Source organism: Asparagus officinalis, chromosome 3, assembly GCF_001876935.1.
Source record: "Asparagus officinalis chromosome 3, Aspof.V1, whole genome shotgun sequence".
NCBI classification, from domain to species: domain Eukaryota; kingdom Viridiplantae; phylum Streptophyta; class Magnoliopsida; order Asparagales; family Asparagaceae; genus Asparagus; species Asparagus officinalis.
In genome coordinates, this window is record NC_033796.1 from 38,295,916 (window position 1) to 38,301,973 (window position 6,058).

The window sequence follows — 6,058 nt, forward strand, 5'->3', positions numbered from 1 at the left end:
TCACCAAAGTTTTTATCCACGCATATATATAAGAAGAGAGATCTCTCATGGATCCCTAAGCAACATCAATGGGTGAGAAAGTAGGTGGATGGTCCACTTAAGTTGACATAAAAATTTCTCTTTATATATACTCTCTCTCTCTCTCTCTCTATATATATATATATATATATAACATAGGCAGCGGAAATTAGCAAAACAGAAGAATGGCGATTCTGATCAAACCTTCCACTCTTCCTGTGAACATGACCTGGAGCGTTTTCATTCACAGTGCAATAAACAAAATTAGGAAATAAAAAACTAAAATTTTAGAGGATGTCACTGACATGACCAGTATTTTTTTTTTTTGACTAGGTCTCCGAGACAAAATAGTTTCTACAAAAGAGACGGATGAGTCCAATATCACTAGATAACATTGAATAGAATTTGTAGGTTAAGGAGGTGAAAAGTAACTGATAGAAAGTAGACATGATTGAGTGATTGAAATGATGCATTCACATCCATAGGTTATTAATGACTGAATTGTCATCGGTGCATTATAGCTAAGGCATAATGTGGTTGATTAATGATTGAATCATTTTCTTCAGAGTATCACTTGTTAATACAGAACAAGTGTAGAAGCATAATCTTCAGTCTAAGTCGCACTTCACATATCATCAAAATGATGCATTCTCATGCATCAGCGTTGAATATACATATTGCTTGGATGAGAGGAGAAATTGATAACTCAAAAGCATGCAGATTATATAATAAAGAGTTGTTTAAATATAATTTATTTCACCAATACATTAATAAGCCTAAAATTTAAGATCTAAATCTCGGGTCATGGAAACAGGTTTCAGATCCACTAATTGAAGGCTGGAACTGTTTTACTGGCCTGAGTAAATAGATATTAGGATCCACTTTCAGCTTAGATGGTTTTAGCTATGTCCATAGCTGTACTCTTATCTTTAAAAATTATTTAAATGATGTTTGTATCCATATCCGTATCTACATAGATATGGATATTTAATATAGGTATTCGTAGCCTGCCAGATACAGATAGATACGAATTCACTAGTGTCCATTTTATTTTGCATCATAATTTAAATATACAAAGCATCATTAGAAGAATACTTATGAAAGATCACATTAACCCCTACAGAAGGAGTTACTTTGGGGAGATATGACTTTTTGAAATTAAAGACTTTCTTCAGCCAACCACCAGACGGCTACGAGGGAGGATTAGCTCTTCTAGAAAAGCATGGATCTGGTAAAATATCCTGATATTTATGCATAGAGAGATGAAAAAGTACAATTAGAAAATGTTAGCCACTTGGAACATAGATTAATTACTCGAAATAGATCTAAAGAACTTAATTAAAAACAACTAAGAGAGCATTAAAAGATTAGGGGACATATCACTGTCATTTGTACTTTATTAGAAAGTAACTTGATCTCGGCATTAATATGAGTAGCAGGGTCTACCATAAGCATTTAATTTACTCGTATTCAGTCTGTCTCTCCTGAGTTGCTAAAATGTCGAGATTTAGAGCTTGCTGTACCCGGAACATACGCTGCAGGTAAGAATCCAAACTGCTCTTTTACTATGTATGCGAGTAGTTTTTTTTCATCATTGAACTTTCTTATTTTTGTGCATGGTTTATGATCCTTAAGTAGTTTTTTTAGGCTAGATATTTCTTCTCTATGTAACTGGCAGGTACCTTTTCGCTTAACTAGAATGCTCGTGAAGGCTATGGAAGTTAGTGGTATTGAAGGTAATTTCAGGTCGAACTGTGAAAATGTGATGCAAGTTCTGCGGACCAATAAGGATAGCGTCATGGCTATGATGGAGGTAAAGGAATCATGATTATTGCATCTTTGTTATTTTCTTTTGGTTTTAACTAGAAAGCTAGAGGCAAAGATCTGGCCTGAGGACTGAAGTCCTTGATTCTAATTAGCTAGATAGAAAACTAAAGTTCTTGATCCTGATTAAAATACATGGGAACTGTGTTTTTTTATGTGAGGGCATGCATAATGTAAGGATAGTTAAATATCAGTCAAACTTCTCAGACAGCGGTTGTGTCATTGTTTGCCCAAGATAATAAGCAACACATATAAGTGGTATGCTTATAACTTCGGTTATTTGCCAGTTTTCTATAAGCATAGAGCTGTATCAAGTGGTGGAATGCTAATAACCTCGACAAACAGCAAGTTTGATTATCTCAAATAGATCTTAGGGAAATATTTTCTGAATTTTTTTAAAGTGATATATAGGGATGACTTCAATAGGATATTTCTAATTCTCTGGGACTCTATGATTTTGTTGCCTTCTTTATCTTTAATGTAATAATTTGCATCCCTCGCCTTGTAATTTTATACGTGCTGTCAGATTGGAACCTTGAAATTTTAGATTTCCATGATACTTTCTTTTGCAAAATCTAAACCTTGGATGTGTTTGATTTCAGGCTTTCGTACACGATCCTCTTATCAATTGGATACTGTTCAATTTTAATGAAGTTCCTCAAATAGCGGAACTATGGAAACTCTCATGTTCATCACGTTGTGAACAGTGAGGAATTTGCACCTAATGGAGATCTCCCTCAACCTCTGCGTGGTGCTCGGGAGAGAGAACTGCTGCAGGTTAGTATGCTGCCCCTTTGCTGATAATAATAACAGCAGCACCAATGCATTAATCCAATTTGTCTGATTGGTTGCATGAATTTTACTTTTTCAATCAGCCGTGTTGAGGACTATCTTGTCTTTCTTACCTGTGCCCCTTTGATGATATGAATTTTGGTATTGGTTTGTTATAGCAGTCAAAAGATTTCGATTATCCATCAGCTGTCAATCAACTTGGTGATGCTAATTAAAAATATTTTGACTATCCATAGGCTGTCAATCAACTTGGTGATGCTAATGAGGTTTTAAATGAACAAGCGGTGGTGGTTATGGCACGGATGAGCAGTAAGCTGACTGGACGGACTTTTCTTCTGGAACATCAGTGTCAGGGGTTGCCAGTTCAATCCAGCATACTGATCACCATAGTGCCTTGATTTCTGGGGATACTCGTGACGTTGATCATGGTCTATCTGTGAAACTTCAGGTTCAGAAGTTAATTTTACAAGCCACATCCCATGAAAATTTGTGTCAAAACTATGTCGGGTAAGCATTGGATAGAACTTTCTACCTTTATTTTGCTATCTGTCAATCCCATCCCCCTTCCAATTTATTTGGACTAAAATTAACCGTCTAGGGAGCTTTATGAAGAATTAACTGAACATAGAAAATGTAGCAGGGAAAGAAGTACAACAGTGTAAATTTGAGCACGTGCTCCACGCCTCCACCATAAAACATAGAAATAACCTGCAGGCATTGGGTAGCTTTTTGGCTGCTAAATTTTATCACAAGCTTATTCCCTGTATTCTCTCATCACTGGAGAGACTTTAGAGAATTCATACTTGGTTGTGGGCTAAATACCCATATTGGTATTTTAATTCAACCCCATTTGCCAACAAGGTATTTTAATTAGGAAATTCGGCGATAAGACATTTTAATTGAATAAAATTACCATTTAGGTCCTTTTTCTCGTCGGCAGTCACTTTTCCGGCGAGAACTCATCACGTGCGTTGCACGTGGGGGCTTAATCTGTGTTTAAGATGCTGATGTGGCTCTGTTTTCTGACGTGGCAGAGAGAATAAAAGAGGGATCGAATTGGGGAAAATTGGGAATTAGGGTTTATGACATCGGGCCATTGGAAGAGAAGAAACTATGTCATCGGCATCAAGTTCGAGCTTTCATTCAAGCTCTCGTTCTAAAGCAAGCAGGGTGAGTGGAAAATTGGGATCGCATGTAAGTAATAATCATGGTTTGAATTCTTTGGCAGGTATTAGAAGGTGGAACGAGGAAGCAAGGGCGGTTGGCATGAAAATCTGTAAGTGTAGAATGGATTATGGGTATTATACATCATTTACAGATGAAAATCCTGGGAGAAGGTTTTATAAATGTCAAAATCCTAATGGTGGCTGTGGAATGTGGGAATGGTTCGATAGACCTCTCTGCAATGTGTCTTCTACTCTATTTCCTATTCTACGAGATGAAATACTTAACTTGAGGAGTGACTTGAAGCTCAGGGATAGGCAGATTCAAAGAGTTGAGGCCGAAGTGAAGGATTGCCATGTTGAAAATGCCAATTTCAGAGACCAGCTCCAGGTTTTATACGATGAGAACGCTTGCTCTTTGGAAGAAATATCAAAATTGAGAGATGAGAGTTTCAGATAAGCTCATAATCACATTGCACAATCAAACGTAAAAACCAGTAACTCCAAGCTTAAGTTCTATATGTACAGAAGCTCATAATCACATTGCCCTGTATTCATGAATTAAGTTCTTGCACAGAAGCTCATAATCACATTGCACAATCAACATACTAACCAGTAACTCCAAGCTTAAGTTCATGTACAGAAGCTCATAATCACATTGCACAATCAACATACAAACCAAAAGCCAAACTACATTAGTCACTCTTTGACTGTCATGTGTTTGTCATGATTACAATAACCAGCAACAAGTAAAAAGTCATTCAACTACCTCAAGTCTATATATTACCAAAAGCTAAACTATAATTACATATAATTACAACCCACTATTATGTGCACATGAAGCCTGTGTATGCTCCTCTTGGTGTACATCCTGGGTTGTCCTTGGAGTTGAATCCTGTATGATTGTTGCTTGAGAGGCACTTGGGTCTCTATAAGCTATTTCACCATGATCACCATGTCATAGGCCAAAACTCTCTGGCATAATGACTGCATTATTTCTTCCTTTGCCTCGGCCCCGTCGTATATCACTCCTTCCTCTAGCATTTTGAGATTGAGCTTAGAGAATACATAACAAATTCAGTGCATCAGTAAGAATCTATATGAAAACTTGGTGCACAAGAGTATGTATTGTTCATTACCTCTAGCCATTGATCTTTTATTTATGAAAACTTGAGATGGTGGAAGAGTGTTAGTTTGACTATGCTCTTCAATGGAAATGTTAGGTCTGGTTTTGCTCCCCTTTGGTCTTCCTCTTTTCTTCCTTCCACTTGTGCCTTCAGTAAGAACTTGAGATTGATTTTCTTAGAAGTAAATCAATGGAGAGGTTAGATAATACGATTGCATATGAGATTATTAAAGATATCTAAATAATTGGCATTACAATACCTGTTGATGTGCTGGCCTGGGAGGATTTGTTGCTGCATCAGGACAACTGGGTCTTCTATGCCCTGTTCTGTGACAATTGCTACACTTTTGTATTAATCCCTGCCTTGATGACCTAGAAGGATGCTTGGAACCTTCAGATGGGTCTCTCCTCCTAGCAGTTTTGGGTCTCCCCTTTGGCCTTCTAACAATATTTGGGGGTAACACCATTCCCTCTCCCTCTATATCCCAATAATTACTCCCTTGTAATGGATTCAACATTCCTCCATAGGCAATCAAATAGTTTTCTTGAGAATACATCTCTGATAAGTACATTTCAGGTTTCCTTCTCATAAGTAAAATAGCACTGACTGCATGTGTGCATGGTATTCCTGTCAAGTCCCAATTCCTACATGTACATGTCATATTTTTCAAATCTACAGCATGACTTTGCCCTCTATGGATTATCTCAAAACCAGTTTCATTCTCATCACCATTCCAATGGGCACGACAATGAACTTGCTCCTGATATGCTTCCTCCAACTTCTTATGAATTCTAGGTGCAACTCCCCCCACAAATTTACTCACCAATTTCTTTTTCTCTTGCATTCTATCCATTATAGATAATCTAATATCCTCTAACATGGACACTATAGGTTTATATCTTGCAAGTAATATAAAAGAGTTGAATGTTTCGGCCATGTTGTTGTCTACAACATCACATTTACTGGGCATTTGAAATGAGACTTACAGAATGTGTTGGGGTCTCTAGCCATGAAGTCTTCGTAAGCTTGCTCTGAAATTATCCTTAGCTTGGCAGCTTCAGTTTGAAAAATTGGCATAGAGGTGGCTTTAACACATTTCCAGAATTGACTTTGCAGGACCCTCCCACTATGAAT

General features: G+C 37.2%; 1 long non-coding RNA gene across 1 annotated transcript; it reads left to right on the top strand.

The window, feature by feature from the left end:
* Positions 7-4,249, top strand: LOC109833841. Its single transcript, XR_002245360.1, has 5 exons — positions 7-1,559; positions 1,697-1,831; positions 2,445-2,619; positions 2,871-3,141; positions 3,669-4,249. It is a non-coding gene; the product is annotated as an uncharacterized LOC109833841 (long non-coding RNA).